This window comes from Pseudophryne corroboree, chromosome 4 (assembly GCF_028390025.1).
Source record: "Pseudophryne corroboree isolate aPseCor3 chromosome 4, aPseCor3.hap2, whole genome shotgun sequence".
In the NCBI taxonomy this organism is placed as follows: Eukaryota; Metazoa; Chordata; class Amphibia; order Anura; family Myobatrachidae; genus Pseudophryne; species Pseudophryne corroboree.
The window spans coordinates 294473440-294489874 of NC_086447.1; positions in this window are offsets into that span (position 1 = coordinate 294473440).

Genomic DNA, 16435 nt, shown 5'->3' on the forward strand with positions numbered 1-16435 from the left:
GCGCAAGTCAAGAATGGTACCTTCAGTACAATTTCAGCCTCCACCTTTTGATGAGCCTATGCAAATTAATAGGTCCCGCTTAACTCCTGAGGAGCGGTCAAGAAGACTCCGTGAGAGACTGTGTCTTTATTGTGCGGCTGCAGGTCACCAGATCAATTCTTGTACAGTGCGTTCGGGAAACGCCAGATCCTGACTTGTAAAGGAGGAGTCAAGTTGGGATCTTCTAGACAAGCTCCTTCAAACCAAGACCTCATTCTTCCTGTGACTTTAGAGACTACAGATGGTCTTCAGTCTGCATCTGCGTTAGTGGACTGTGGAGCCGCAGGAAACTTCATCACTCAAGCTGCGGTGGATAAGTTTAGTTTGCCTATCTGCGAACTCTCATATCCAGTCTACATCACTGCAATAGATGGGAGCCGAATCTCCAAGGGGAATATATCTCACCAAACCAGACCAGTGGTTCTGGGAGTCGGGTTCCTGCATTCTGAATTAATAAAGTTTTTAGTTATTCCTCAGGCAACCCAGGAGATCGTGTTGGGAATGCCCTGGCTCCAACTACATAATCCGCAGATTGATTGGTCTACGTTACAACTCACTTCCTGGGGTTCACATTGTCGCCAGTCCTGCTTAGCCCAAGTTTGTCCTATCAAGTCTTCTGAAGTCAAAACCCAGTCAGATCTTCCTGCGGCTTACCAAGATTTCTCTGACGTCTTCAGTGAAAAGGCCGCTGATGTTCTGCCGCCCCATAGAGAGTGGGATTGCCCCATTGACCTCATTCCCGGCAAGAAACCACCAAGGGGGCGTACCTATCCGTTATCCGTTCCCGAAACTGAGGCGATGAGCGACTACATCAGGGAGAACTTACAGAAAGGATTTATTCGTCCCTCATCTTCACCCGCTGGTGCGGGCTTCTTCTTTGTTAAAAAAAAGGATGGAGGATTACGTCCATGCATTGACTACCGGGGTCTCAATGACATTACCATCAAAAACAGTTATCCATTACCACTCATCACTGAATTGTTTGATAGAGTTAAGGGAGCCCGCATCTTCACCAAGTTAGATCTCCACGGTGCCTACAACCTCATCAGAATCCGTAGTGGTGACGAATGGAAGACAGCTTTTAATACTCGAGATGGTCATTACGAGTACCTGGTAATGCCATTCGGGTTGAGCAATGCCCCAGCAGTGTTCCAGCACTTTGTTAACGAAATCTTCCGTGACGTTCTGTACAAATACCTCGTAGTTTACCTGGATGATATCCTCATCTTCTCCCAAGATCTCTCTTCTCATCGTCTGCAAGTCCGTGAGGTCCTCCGACGTCTTCGTGAGAACCGTCTCTACGGCAAATTATCCAAGTGTACCTTCGAAGTCCCCTCCATACCCTTCCTGGGGTATATAATTTCCGGATCGGATCTCCAGATGGACCCGACAAAGTTGGAAGCCATTGCCAATTGGTCCATTCCAAGTAGTCTCAAGTCTATTCAGCGATTCCTGGGATTCACCAATTATTATAGGAAGTTTATCCGAGGATTTTCAACTCTCATCGCTCCTATTACCAACTTAACTCGGAAAGGGGCAGATCATTCCAACTGGTCAGAAGAAGCTTTAGCGGCATTTCAAAAGATCAAGCTGACCTTTATGTCTGCTCCAGTTCTGTCTCAACCGGATGTAAACAAGCCATTCGAGTTGGAGGTGGATGCCTCCACAGTAGGAGTTGGAGCTGTTCTCTCCCAGAAGGGAACTGATGGGAAGATTCACCCTTGTGGATTTTATTCTCGTAAATTCCTCCCTGCAGAAGCTAACTATTCCATTGGAGATCAAGAACTACTAGCGATCAAGCTGGCCCTTGAGGAATGGAGGTATCTCCTGGAAGGGGCCAAATTTCCGTTCAACATCTATACGGATCATAAAAATCTGCTTTATTTGAAGGCAGCCCAGTGCCTCAATCCTCGCCAGTCTCGGTGGGCTATGTTCTTCTCTCGTTTTAACTTTAAGCTTCATTTCCGCCCAGGTTCTCAGAATATCAAGGCAGACGCTTTATCCCGATCTATGGAGTCCGAAGAGGAGACGTCTGACTCGGTTCCGCCTTCCATCCTGAGTCCAGTGGTATTTGCTTCGTCTCAAGTTTCTCCTGCTCCACCTCCTGGTAAGACTTTTGTTTCCCCAGAACTCCGTTCCCAATTGCTGTCTTGGGCTCATCAGTCCAAATTCACTGGGCATCCTGGTGTCCTGAAAACTTTCAAGTTCCTCTCTGAGACATACTGGTGGCCGAAGATGAAAGTTGACATCAAAGATTTCGTGGCATCCTGCCCGAAGTGTGCGCAGCACAAGACTCCTCGACAATCTCCAGCAGGTCAGTTACAACCATTATCTGTTCCCAGCCGTCCCTGGTCACACTTGTCCATGGATTTCATCTCTGACCTTCCCTCTTCTCAAGGATTCAATACCATCTGGGTTGTGGTTGACAGGTTTACCAAAATGGCCCATTTTGTACCACTCCAGGGTCATCCTTCCGCACCAAAGCTTGCCCAAATCTTCCTACGGGAGATTTTCCGCTTACATGGACTACCCACTGAAATTATATCTGACCGTGGAGTTCAGTTTGTGGCAAGATTTTGGAGAGCCCTTTGTTCTGCCATGCAAGTCAACCTTAAGTTTTCGTCAGCCTACCACCCTCAGACGAATGGGCAGACGGAGAGGGTAAACCAAGAGTTAGAAACCATTTTAAGACTTTATGTTTCGTTTTCTCAAGATGACTGGTTGGACCTGCTCCCATGGGCTGAATTTGCCCACAATTTCCGCTACCATACTGCTACAGAAACAACTCCGTTCTTTGCTGTATATGGACAACATCCCCGTGTTCCAGATTTTCAAGAACTTCCTCACATTGATGTTCCTGCTGCCACTGCTGTCTTGAGTCAGTTCTCTTCAACCTGGAGGAAGATTCATGCTTCTCTCAAGAAGGCTTCTAGCCGGTATAAGTTCTTTGCTGACCGCAAAAGACGTGCAGTTCCTAGCCTGAAACCTGGTGACAAGGTTTGGCTTTCCACCCGAAACCTTCGTCTTAGAGTCCCCTCGATGAAATTTGCACCACGTTTCATCGGTCCCTTTTCCATCGAAAGAGTCATCAGTCCTGTGGCCTACAAGCTCAAGTTACCACCTTCTCTACGAATACCTAATGCCTTTCATGTCTCTCTCCTCAGACCGTTAGTCCTGAATCGCTTCCAAAGAGCTCTTCCAGTCGGCCCCAAAGTACGAACTCAGCGGGGCGTAGAGTTCGAGATAGAGAAGATTCTGGATTCCCGTTGCCGGTACGGTCGTCTACAATACCTTATCGACTGGTCCGGTTATGGTCCTGAGGAGAGAAGTTGGGTAAATTCGTCAGATGTCCATGCTCCAAGGTTGGTCCGTGTCTTCCACAGAACTCATCCTTCCAAGCCACGTGGGTGTTCAGTGCCCACCCATAAAGGAGGGGGTACTGTCAGGAATCGACTCACCACAGCCACGTCTGTCCATCGGTGCGGACTCCGTCCGGGGTCCCTACGTTCTGCTGTCGTCCGCTCCTCTGCCGCCAGACGTCATCCTGGGCCTAGGAGCGCTCCTGTGACAGCGGGCATGTGAGCACGCCGCGTTCCCGCCGGGCCGCGGCATGGGCGCCGCCATGACAGTCTCCATCGGTCAGAGTACGGCGGCCAATCCGGAGCATGGCCGCACCTCCTTTTCCCACTCCAACCAATGTCTGCATACCAGGGGGTATATCAGGAGCTGCAGGGTGAGCCTGTGGTTGTCCTGAACTTTGTGTCACTCCTGCGACCCATGTGCCTGGATTCCTCCGTGTTCCTGGTTACCTTCCTGGATCCTCCGTGTTCCTGGTTACCTACCCGTTCCTCTGTGTTCCTGGTTACCTTTCTACATCTCCGTGGAACTACAAGCATCAGCAACCCCTGCATTGGTATTTGGCTCCACACCTAACTACAACCGCAGTGTGCTTCAGCCTCTGCAGTAGAGACTCTCTCCAGGTGCATTCCATCACCTCACCTGTGAAGCAGCTTGCTAGCTGCCTGAGTTTAACGAACTGCTCTGTGAACTTCCACCTGAGTCTCCTGCATCTGCTACCAGGTTTGCTACACATTTAATACCATCTCTGCTGGCTCCACGTTTTAAACCATTCCGGTTCTCACACCAGTGAACTTATCCATCATTACCATTTCCTCCATAGACTCTCAGCTTCCAAGCTGCACCATTTCCATTGCATACTTGTATTTGTTTATTCCTGCACGTTATTCTGCTGCCATATTGTGTGAACTTTTATGTTAATAAAACACCATTGCGCTGATGCGCAGAAACCCAATCCAGCCTCCTCACTTCTTCCATCCTACCTCCACTGACCCACTAGCGCCCCCTCCGGGGACACAAGCAAAACCGAACCTGACACCTGGGGGTAAATTTACTAAGGTCCCGATTTTGACCGAGATGCCGTTTTTTCATCAAAGTGTCATCTCGGTAATTTACTAAACGCAAATCACGGCAGTGATGAGGGCATTCGTAATATTTGGAAGTCCTAGGAAAAAAATCACGAATGAATACACCATCGGTCAAAACGCGGCTGTTTAAGTATGAATCTCGGTCATTTACTAAGAAGTGCAAAGCAAAAAAAAACAAAACACTGCCGTGAAAAATTACAACTCGTAAAAAAGTGCTTAAAAAAATCAGACCTGCTTTTTTTATTCGTGATTGGATAGGCATGCACGGATCCATGAGATCCGTGCATGTATATCAGTGGGAAGGGGTGGGAAAGTGATGATTTTTTCAAAAAAAATTGCGTGGGGTCCCCCCTCCTAAGCATAACCAGCCTCGGGCTCTTTGAGCCGATCCTGGTTGCAGAAATATGGGAAAAAAATTGACAGGGGTTCACCCATATTTAAGCAACCAGCATCGGGCTCTGCGCCTGGTCCTGGTTCCAAAAATACGGGGGACAAAAAGAGTAGGGGTCCCCCGTATTTTTAAAACCAGCACCGGGCTCCACTAGCTGGACAGATAATGCCACAGCCGGGGGTCACTTTTATATAGTGCCCTGCGGCCGTGGCATCAAAAATCCAACTAGTCACCCCTGGCCGGGGTACCCTGGGGGAGTGGGGACCCCTTCAATCAAGGGGTCCCCCCCCCCAGCCACCCAAGGGCCAGGGGTGAAGCCCGAGGCTGTCCCCCCCCCATCCAATGGGCTGCGGATGGGGCGGCTGATAGCCTTTGTTGTAAATGAAAAGATATTGTTTTTAGTAGCAGTACTACAAGTCCCAGCAAGCCTCCTCCGCATGCTGGTACTTGGAGAACCACAAGTACCAGCATGCGGCGGAAAAATTGGCCCGCTGGTACCTGTAGTACTATTACTAAAAAAATACCCAAATAAACACAAGACACACACACCTTGAAAGTAAAGATTTATTACATACATGCACACAAACATACATACATACTTACCTTATGTTCACACGCAGGTCGGTCCTCTTCTCCAGTAGAATCCATGGGGTACCTGTAGAAAAAATTATACTCACAAAATCCAGTGTAGATCGGTCCTCTTCAAATCCATTTGTAATCCAGGTACTTGATTAAAATAAAAAAACGGAAAGCCGAGCCACGAACTGAAAGGGGCCCCATGTTTTCACATGGGACTCCTTTCCCCGAATGCCAGAAACCCACTCTGACTTCTGTCTAAGTGGGTTTCCTCAGCCAATCAGGGAGCGCCACGTTGTAGCACTCTCCTGATCGGCTGTGTGCTCCTGTACTGAGTGACAGGCGGCACACGGCAGTGTTACAATGTAGTGCCTATGCGCTCCATTGTAACCAATGGTGGGAACTTTCTGCCCTGCGGTTGACCTAAAGTGACGTCACCGCTGAGCAGAAATTTCCCACCATTGGTTACAATGGAGCGCATAGGCGCTACATTGTAACACTGCCGTGTGCCGCCTGTCACTCAGTACAGGAGCACACAGCCGATCAGGAGGGTGCTACAACGTAGCGCTCCCTGATTGGCTGAAGAAACCCACTTAGACATCAGTCAGAGTGGGTTTCTGGCATTCGGGGAAAGGAGTCCCATGTGAAAACATGGGGCCCCTTTCAGTTCGTGGCTCGGGTGTCCGTTTTGTTATTTTATTCAAGTACCTGGATTACAAATGGTTGCCCAGAGGACCCTGGGACCCGGGATCTGGTGAGTAGAATTTATTCAACAGGTACCCCTTGGATTCTACTGGAGAAGAGGACAGACCCTCGTGTGAACATAAGGTAAGTATGTATGTATGTTTGTGTGCATGTATGTAATAAATCTTTACTTTCACGGTGTGTGTGTCTTGTCTTTTTTTTGGTATTTTTTTAGTAGTAGTACTACAGGTACCAGCGGGCCCGTTTTTCCGCTGCATGCTGGTACTTGTGGTTCTCCAAGTACCTGCATGCGGGGGAGGCTTGCTGGGCCTTGTAGTACTGCTACTAAAAACAATATCTTTTCATTATCACAAAAGGCTATCAGCCTCCCCATCCGCAGCCCATTGGATGGGGGGGACAGCCTCGGGCTTCACCCCTGGCCCTTGGGTGGCTGGGGGGGGGGACCCCTTGATTGAAGGGGTCCCCACTCCCCCAGGGTACCCCGGCCAGGGGTGACTAGTTGGATTTTTGATGCCACGGCCGCAGGGCACTATATCAAAGTGACCCCCGGCTGTGGCATTATCTGTCCAGCTAGTGGAGCCCGGTGCTGGTTTTAGAAATACGGGGGACCCCTACTCTTTTTGTCCCCCGTATTTTTGGAACCAGGACCAGGCGCAGAGCCCGATGCTGGTTGCTTAAATATGGGGGAACCCCTGTCATTTTTTCCCCCATATTTTTGCAACCAGGATCGGCTCAAAGAGCCCGAGGCTGGTTATGCTTAGGAGGGGGGACCCCACGCAATTTTTTTTTTGGATTTTACAGTGTTTAATTTAAAAAAAAAAAAAAAATGAACCCCAGCACGGATCACACAGATCCGGCCGAGATTCATTGTAAAAAAGTCGGCAGTGTTTTGCTAATCACTGCCGTAAAAATAAAAAAAAAAACACGAATGACATCGACATCGGAACAAAAGAAAAACCCGAATACAACAGCTTAGTAAATCCGTCGTAACCAATTCAAAAAGTTGCAGTTTTACACTTTCGATGTCATTCGTGATTGAACTTTGACCTGAAACGGGAAAATACGAATCTTAGTAAATTTACCCCCTGGTTTCCACAGCTACGGCAGGTAAATCAAATTTTTTGCCTTATATTCCCTCATAGCCTAAGAAAGCGCCACATTATCAGATGCAGTCCTTTCGGTCAAATAAAAACAAGAGAGTACGAGGATCGTCCTTTCTTGCCAGAGGTAAGGGCAGAGGGAAAAAGCTGCCTACCACAGCTGGTTCCCAGGAGCAAAAGTCCTCCCCGGCCTCTACAAAATCCACCCCATGACGCTGGGGCTCCGCTGAGGGAGTCCGCCCCAGTGGGGGCACGTCTTCGACTTTTCAGCCACGTCTGGGTTCACTCACAGGTGGATCCCTGGGCAATAGAAATTGTTTCCCAGGGGTAAAAGCTGGAATTCGAAGAGGTGCCTCCTCGCCGGTTTTTCAAATCGGCCCTGCCAGCTTCTCCCCCAGAAAGGGAGATAGTTTTAAATGCGATTCACAAATTGTGTCTTCAACAGGTGGTGGTCAAAGTTCCCCTGCTTCAGCAAGGGAAGGGGTATTACTCAACCCTGTTTGTAGTCCCGAAACCGGACGGTTCGGTCAGACCCATTTTAAATTTAAAATCCTTGAACCTATACTTGAAAAGGTTCAAGTTCAAGATGGAATCGCTCAGAGCGATCATCGCCAGCCTAGAAGGGGGGGATTTTATGGTATCCCTGGACATAAAGGATGCATACCTTCATGTTCCCATTTATCCACCTCATCAGGCGTACCTGAGATTTGCGGTACAGGAGTGTCATTACCAATTTCAGACGTTGCCGTTTGGGCTTTCCACGGCCCCGAGAATTTTCACCAAGGTAATGGCGGAGATGATGGTGCTCCTGCGCAAGCAGGGTGTCACAATTATCCCGTACTTGGACGATCTCCTCATAAAAGCGAGATCACGAGAGCAGTTGTTGAACAGCGTGTCACTTTCACTGAAGGTGTTGCAGCAACACGGCTGGATTCTCAATATCCCAAAGTCACAGTTGGTTCCTATGACTCGTTTGACCTTCTTAGGCATGATTCTGGATACGGACCAGAAAAGGGTTTATCTGCCGATTGAAAAGGCCCAGGAACTCATGTCTCTGGTCAGGGACCTATTGAAGCCAAAACAGGTGTCAGTGCATCACTGCACTTGAGTCCTGGGAAAGATTGTGGCGTCTTACGAGGCCATTCCCTTCGGCAGGTTCCATGCGAGGACTTTCCAATGGGACCTACTGGACAAGTGGTCCGGGTCACATCTATAGATTCATCAGTTGATCACCCTGTCCCCCAGGGCCAGGGTATACTCCTGTGGTGGCTGAAGAGTGCTCACCTTCTAGAGGGTCGCAGGTTCGGCATTCAGGATTGGATTCTGGTAACCACGGACGCGAGCCTCCGAGGTTGGGGAGCAGTCACACAGGGAAGAAACTTCCAAGGTCTTTGGTCAAGCCAGGAGACTTGTCTTCACATCAACGTCCTGGAGCTGAGGGCCATATACAACACCCTTCGTCAAGCGGAGAATTTGCTTCGCGAACGACCGGTTCTGATTCAGTCAGACAACATCACCGCAGTGGCTCATGTAAACCGCCAAGGCGGCACAAGGAGCAGAGTGGCAATGACGGAAGCCACCAGGATTCTTCGCTGGGCGGAAAATCATGTAAGCGCACTGTCAGCAGTGTTCATTCCGGGGGTGGACAACTGAGAAGCAGACTTCCTCAGCAGACACGATCTACATCCAGGAGAGTGGGGACTTCATCAGGAAGTCTTCGCACAGATTGCAAGTCAGTGGGGACTGCCCCAAATAGACATGATGGCATCCCACCTCAACAAAAAACTACAGAGGTATTGCGCCAGGTCAAGAGACCCTCAGGCGGTGGCAGTGGATGCCCTGGTGACACCGTGGGTGTTCCAGTCGGTCTATGTGTTTCCTCCTCTTCCTCTCATCCCCAAGGTGTTGAGAATCATAAGAAAAAGAGGAGTACAGACAATTCTCATTGTTCCAGATTGGCCGCGAAGGGCCTGGTATCCGGATCTGCAGGAAATGCTCACAGAAGATCCGTGGCCTCTTCCTCTAAGACAGGACCTGTTGCAACAGGAGCCCTGTCTGTTCCAAGACTTACCGCGGCTGCGTTTGACGGCATGGCGGTTGAACGCCGCATCCTAGCGGAAAAGGGCATTCCAGGTGAGGTCATTCCTACTCTGATAAAGGCTAGGAAGGACGTGACAGCTAAACATTGTCACCGTATATGTCGGAAGTATGTTTCTTGGTGTGAGGCCAGGAATGCTCCTACGGAAGAATTCCATCTGGGCCGTTTCCTTCACTTCCTACAAACTGGAGTGAATTTGGGCATAAAATTAGGCTCCATTAAGGTTCAGATTTCGGCCCTATCCATTTTCTTTCAGAAGGAATTAGCTTCTCTCCCGGAAGTACAGACTTTTGTGAAGGGAGTGCTGCATATTCAGCCTCCTTTTGTACCTCCGGTGGCGCCTTGGGACCTTAACGTGGTGTTGAGTTTCCTTAAGTCCCATTGGTTTGAACTACTTAAAACGGTGGAATTAAAATATCTCACTTGGAAAGTGGTTATGTTGTTAGCCTTGGCTTCGGCTAGGCGAGTGTCGGAGTTGGCGGCTTTGTCTCACAAAAGCCCATATCTGGTTTTCCATGTGGATAGAGCAGAATTGCGGACTCGTCCTCAATTCTTGCCCAAGGTGGTTTCATCTTTTCATATGAACCAACCTATTGTGGTGCCTGTGGCTACCCGAGACTTGGAGGATTCCGAGTCCCTTGATGTAGTCAGGGCTTTGAAAATTTACGTGGCCAGAACGGCTCGGGTCAGGAAAACAGAGGCACTGTTTGTCCTGTATGCAGCCAACAAGATTGGCGCTCCTGCTTCTAAGCAGACTATTGCTCACTGGATCTGTAACACAATTCAGCAGGCTCATTCTACGGCTGGATTGCCGTTATCAAGATCGGTTAAGTCCCATTCCACTAGGAAGGTGGGCTCTTCTTGGGCGGCTGCCCGAGGGGTCTCGGCATTACAGCTGTGCCGAGCTGCTACTTGGTCGGGTTCAAACACCTTTGCAAAGTTTTACAAGTTTGATACCCTGGCTGAGGAGGACCTCCTGTTTGCTCAATCGGTGCTGCAGAGTCATCCGCACTCTACCGCCCGGTCTGGAGCTTTGGTATAGACCCCATGGTCCTTTTGGAGTCCTCAGCATCCTTTAGGACGTAAGAGAAAATAAGATTTTAAACCTACCGGTAAATCTTTTTCTCGTAGTCCGTAGAGGATGCTTGGCGCCCGTCCCAGTGCAGACTACTTCTGCAAGACTTGTATATAGTTATTGCTTACATAAGGGTTATGTTACAGTTTTGTTCAGTCTCTGACTGATGTTGTGTTGTTTCATGCTGTTAACTGGTTCGTATAACCCAAGTTATACGGTGTGAATGGTGTGGGCTGGTATGAATCTTGCCCTTGGATTAACAAAAATCCTTTCCTCGTACTGTCCGTCTCCTCTGGGCACAGTTTCTCTAACTGAGGTCTGGAGGAGGGGCATAGAGGGAGGAGCCAGTGCACACCCATTCCTAAAGTTCTTTTTTAGTGCCCATGTCTCCTACGGAGCCCGTCTATCCCCACGGTCCTTACGGAGTCCCCAGCATCCTCTACGGACTAGGAGAAAAAGATTTACCGGTAGGTTTAAAATCTTATTTTTGCTGCTGCCAATTGTACTGTGTTACCTGATACTGCAAGTTATATCATGTCTGCTTCTGAGGGTAACGGTTCTGGGGCTGAACACACTGTCGGTGTTGCTGACGCCACAGATCCCTATGAGGGGAATATAGCAGCTGTGGGCTCTGGTTCTGGGGGCTCCTTGCCCCCCAGTGGGACTGTGGCAACGGAGGCACATAATGACCCACCGTGGGCCACTTTTTCCACGCTTCTGCATACGCTAGTTCATAAACTAACACCCCCTATGGGACCCCCAATGCCGGTACAACCGTATGTGGTCCCTGCAGCTAACCCGCCGTGGGCGGACGATTTATCTGCTCAGTTGAAGTTGAACCAGTCCCTGACTACTAAAAAGTCTGACCGTCGCTCGCCTAAGTCCAAGGGGTCCTCTAAGCGAGCGCTTGTCTCCTCACAATCCACTGCTGTCACCGACACCTCGTCTGATGAAGACGGCACTTACACTGACCCCACAGGTTCTGACTCAGATACGGCTGATGGGGAGGGTAGTTCACATGTGGATGTTCCTGATCTTTTGGAGGCTATTAAGTTAATTCTACAGATTACGGATGATCCCGAGCCATCCGTCCCTCCTAAGAAACCTGATAGGTTCAAGCGTCAGAAGGTGGTTAAACAAGTTTTACCTCACTCTGATCACCTAGTGGATATACGTCAGGAACCCTGGGAAAACCCGGGTACGAAGTTTGTGCCTCAAAAGAAGATGCTGGCTCGCTATCCCCTCGCGCCAGAGCTGTCCAAGAATTGGGAAACGCCTCCTCCAGTAGACACACAGGTGGCTAGGATGGTGGTTTCCTCAGCTCTGCCTGTCACTACCGTCACGTCTCTAAAAGAGCCTACAGATAAACGTGTGGAGGGTTGTCTGAAAGCGATTTACACCCTCACGTGTGCTGCACAAAGGCCCACTATTGCAGCAACATGGGCTGCAGAGGCTATTGAAGCATGGGCCTTGGAGTTAGATGCTGAAATCTCCTCTGACTATGCTAGACAATGCTTGTCATATATTGTCACAGCTTCTCGTTATATTAAAGAGGCAGCTTCTGATGCCGGTTTCCTAGCAGCCAAGGCCTCTACTACGTCAGTCCTGGCTCGCCGGATATTGTGGCTGAGATCCTGGTCTGTGGATCTGGACTCTAGAAAAACCCTGGAAGTACTCCCTTTCAAGGGAGATATTCTGTTTGTGGAGGACTTAAATAAGATAGTGGCTGACTTGGCTACTGCCAAAACTGCCTGTCTGCCAAGTACCGCTCCTTCTGTGTCGAAGGCTAAAGGTACTTCCTTTCGCCCCTTTCGTACTTCAGGTAAAGCAAAAGGTTAGGCGCACAACAAGCAGGCCCGCACTTCCAAACCTGGTAAGCCGAAGCCAAAAAGAGCCTGGGCGGCCCGTCAGCCAGCTTCCAAGAACGATAAGCCTGCCGCATGACGGGGCTGGCCTCCCCCTGGGGTATCCCAGGGTGGGGGGCCAGCTTCTAGGGTATACCAAGGAATGGTTGAACACTACTTCAGATGCCTGGGTACGGGAAGTCGTCACTCGAGGTTACGCCATTGCCTTCAAATACAGACCCCCTCATCGATTTTGCCAGACAGACGTCCCGTCGGACCAGACAAAGGCAACCACTCTGCATTCGGTGGTACAGACCCTCCTGGATACAGGAGTCATAGTACAGGTGCCTCTTGCGCAGAGGGGCCGGGGGTACTATTCTCCGCTGTTTCTTGTCCCGAAACCGAATGGGTCCTCCCGGACCATTCTCAACCTCAAGGCATTGAACAGGTTTGTGAAGGTTTCCAAGTTCCGTATGGAAACCCTTCGCTCTATAGTTCTGGCCTTGGAACCTGGGGACTACATGGTCTCCCTGGACATACAGGATGCTTACCTGCATTTTCCTATAGCAGTGTCACATCAGCAGTACCTGAGGTTTGCTATTGGCAACCTCCATTACCAGTTTCGGGCGTTACCTTTTGGTTTAACAACGGCTCCGCGAGTCTTCACTAAAGTAATGGCGGTGATGACGGTGGTACTCCGCCATCAAGGGGTCAGGATACTGCCGTATCTGGACGACTTGTTAACCCTGGCAAATTCCCCAGAACTTCTCCTACGTCATCTGGATATGACAGTCCGGTTTCTACAAGCCCACGGGTGGCTCATCAACTAGAAGAAATCCTCCCTGATCCCTGCTCAGAGCATGGTGCATCTGGGAGCGCTATTGGACACTCACAACCAGAGGTTGTTCTTGTGTCAGGAGAAAGTCCTGAAGCTTCAGGACAGGATTCGTTGCTTCCTTTCTCGTCCGCAAGTGTCGATACATTTGGCAATGCAGGTGCTGGGCCTCATGGTATCAGCATTCAACATGGTGGAGTATGCTCAATTCCATTCTCGCCCCCTCCAGAGGCTGATTCTAGCCAAGTGGGATGGCCTGCCTCACCGGATCAGGTCTCAAATGATCTCTTTGACTCCGGAGGTCCGTCTGTCGCTGCTCTGGTGGCTCCAGGACCGACAATTGTGCAGAGGCCGTCCCTTCTGGATATCCAACTGGGTCCTGTTGGCGACAGATGCCAGTCTAAGAGGTTGGGGTGCGGTGCTGGAGCAACACTCCCTTCAGGGTCGGTGGACCAAAGAGGAGTCCCTCCTCTCAATCAACATTCTGGAATTGCGGGCGGTCTTCAATGCATTGAACCTAGCCCAGCATTTAATTCAGAACCGTCCTGTTCAAGTACAGTCGGACAACGCCACCAAAGTGGCTTACATAAATCATCAGGGCGGCACTCAAAGCCGTCTGGCAATGAAGGAAGTCTCACGGATTCTACATTGGGCAGAATGCCATCTACCGGCCACATCGGCAATCTTCATTCCGGGAGTCCTAAATTGGGAAGCAGACTTTCTCAGTCGTCAGGACGTGCATGCCGGCGAGTGGGGCCTCCATCCAGAAGTGTTTCAACTCCTAGTGGAAAAGTGGGGCCTTCCAGATGTAGATCTGATGGCGTCTCGACACAATCACAAGGTTCCGGTCTTCGGAGCATGGACAAGGGATCCTCAAGCAGCATTCGTGGATGCGCTGGCGGTGCTGTGGAGGTTTCGGATGCCGTACGTGTTCCCTCCGGTGTCACTCCTGCCCAGGGTAATTCGGAAGTTCAAGCAAGAAAAAGGAAATCTGCTTCTCATAGCTCCAGCGTGGCCCGGACGGCACTGTTTCTTAGACCTGCAAGGCCTATCGTCAGAGCGTCCAATTCTACTTCCACAACGCCCAGACCTCCTCGTTCAGGGCCCCTGTGTCTACCAGGACCTAGCCCGGCTGTCTTTGACGGCGTGGCTCTTGAAGCTTCCGTCTAGAGGGCTAAGGGTTTTTCTGAGGAGGTCATTAAAACTATGTTGCGGGCCCGGAAACTGGCTTCTGCCTGGATTTACCATAGGGTCTGGCATTCCTACTTTGGTGCGCATCTAACAATTATGACGCTTCCAAGTTTAGTACAGCCAAACTTTTGGCTTTTCTGCAGCAGGGCCTGGATTTAGGCCTGCGTCTTGCCTCCCTCAAGGTTCATATTTCTGCCTTGTCGGTGTGGTTTCGGAGAAAAATTGCGACTTTACCTGATGTTCATACTTTCACTCAGGGTGTGTTGCATATCCAACCTCCCTATGTCCCGCCTGTGGCTCCTTGGGATTTGTCGGTGGTTTTGGAGGCATTGCAGGAGCCTCTGTTTGAACCCCTTGGTTCAGCTGATCTTAAGTGGCTTTCCCTTAAGGTGGTGTTCTTGCTGGCTATTGCCTCTGCTAGAAGAGTGTCGGATTTGGGTGCCCTTTCCTGTAGTTCCCCATATCTGATTTTTCCCCATGACCGGGTGGTACTTCGGACTCGTCACGGTTATTTACCAAAGGTGGTTTCCTCGTTCCACCTTAATCAGGAGATTGTGGTTCTGGCCTTTGTCTCTCCTGATCTGTCTCCCAAAGAGCGGTCTTTGGATGTGGTACGGGCTCTCCGTATCTATGTGAAGAGAACTGCTTCTATTCGAAAGTCTGATTCTCTCTTTGTTTTGTTTGGATTTCACAAACGTGGCTGGCCTGCTCACAAGCAGACCCTGGCCTGGTGGATTAGAATGGTGATTGCACATGCTTATGTGAAGGCTGGTCTGTCAGCTCCTGCTCACATTACGGCCCATTCTACCCGGCCTGTTGGACCTGCTTGGGCGGCCCAACGTGGTGCGACCCTTGACCAATTGTGCAAGGCGGCTACGTGGTCCTCCGTGAACACGTTCATAAGGTTTTATGCCTTCGATACTGCCGCTTCCCAGGATGCTTCCTTTGTACGCCGGGTTCTTGTGCCCGCTACAGTGCGTCCCCTCCCTAGGACATCCCCATTGTCCATCCTTGTGGAGCCCAGTGTACCCCGTGTTACGATCCCTGGCGCTCAGAACACGGAAGATGTTATGAAGTGAGTTCAGAGCACCAGGACGCAATGCTGGATTTGGTGAAATAGAACGGGAATAGCCCCTGGTACCCTACCTCCGTTGTTTTACCCGTGTTGTCAATTCACTCTTGCAGGACTATGGTTTCTTGGGCCCATGGCAGCCGCGTTTGAAGGGCGGATTAGGTCTGCCCAACTCCGATGCCCCCTCAGGTCTTAAAGAGAGACAAAGCGTGAACTGAGACAGGGTAATAACAAGGGGCCCTCTAACTGAAACAACCAAAGCCAGGGGCTACTGACTAGCCTAAAACTAAATGTATGTGCGGCTTGCCGCCAAAGGAAAAGAACAACCAAAAAGATACCACTGTCCACTCCCCTACATGGCACCGCCGAGTTCCGGGGCGAACAGTGGAAGCGGAAACCTCCGCAAATGCACCAGTACAAAATAATGCAATACTAAAGCGGGCTAGGCCGCAACACGCGGCAAAGCCGCCACTCACGAAACCGGGCGAGAACCCCAAACGACAGTCACAGGTTCACGAGGACCAGAAGGATTCCCGGCACCGGCTAAAGAATTCCTGGATACAAGGACACAGGGAGCAGGACGGACCGGATACAGCAGACCAGGAACAGACGTTCACCAGACATAAACAGAAAACAGGTAGCTATCACCGGCGTTTGTGTGAGGCACTGAGGAGGCATATAACAGGAAACCCTCCAATAGGAATACAGAGCCTAATTAACAAATGTCGTGCAACTGCCTTGCTGCACGAGCAGGGGAAACACAGGTGTGAATGCTTCCTTAATGCAACGGGGAACGCGGTCCGCCTGTGGCGTCCCCGTTGCTATGGACCCGACGGCCCTGAACGCACGGCATCCTAGCGTTGCCAGGGAGCCGGCGGCTATCGCGCGCCCGGCGTCCCGGCGTTGCTAGGCGCCGTGCGGAGACAGACAGGGAGAGAGGCGCGGCGGCCGTGACCGCTGCTCTGTCAGAGAGCGGGCGAGCACCGCCACGCCTAACAGTACCCCCCCCTTGAGGAGGGGTTACAGAACCCCTAGAGCCGGCTTTCTGAGGAAACTCCTGAAAA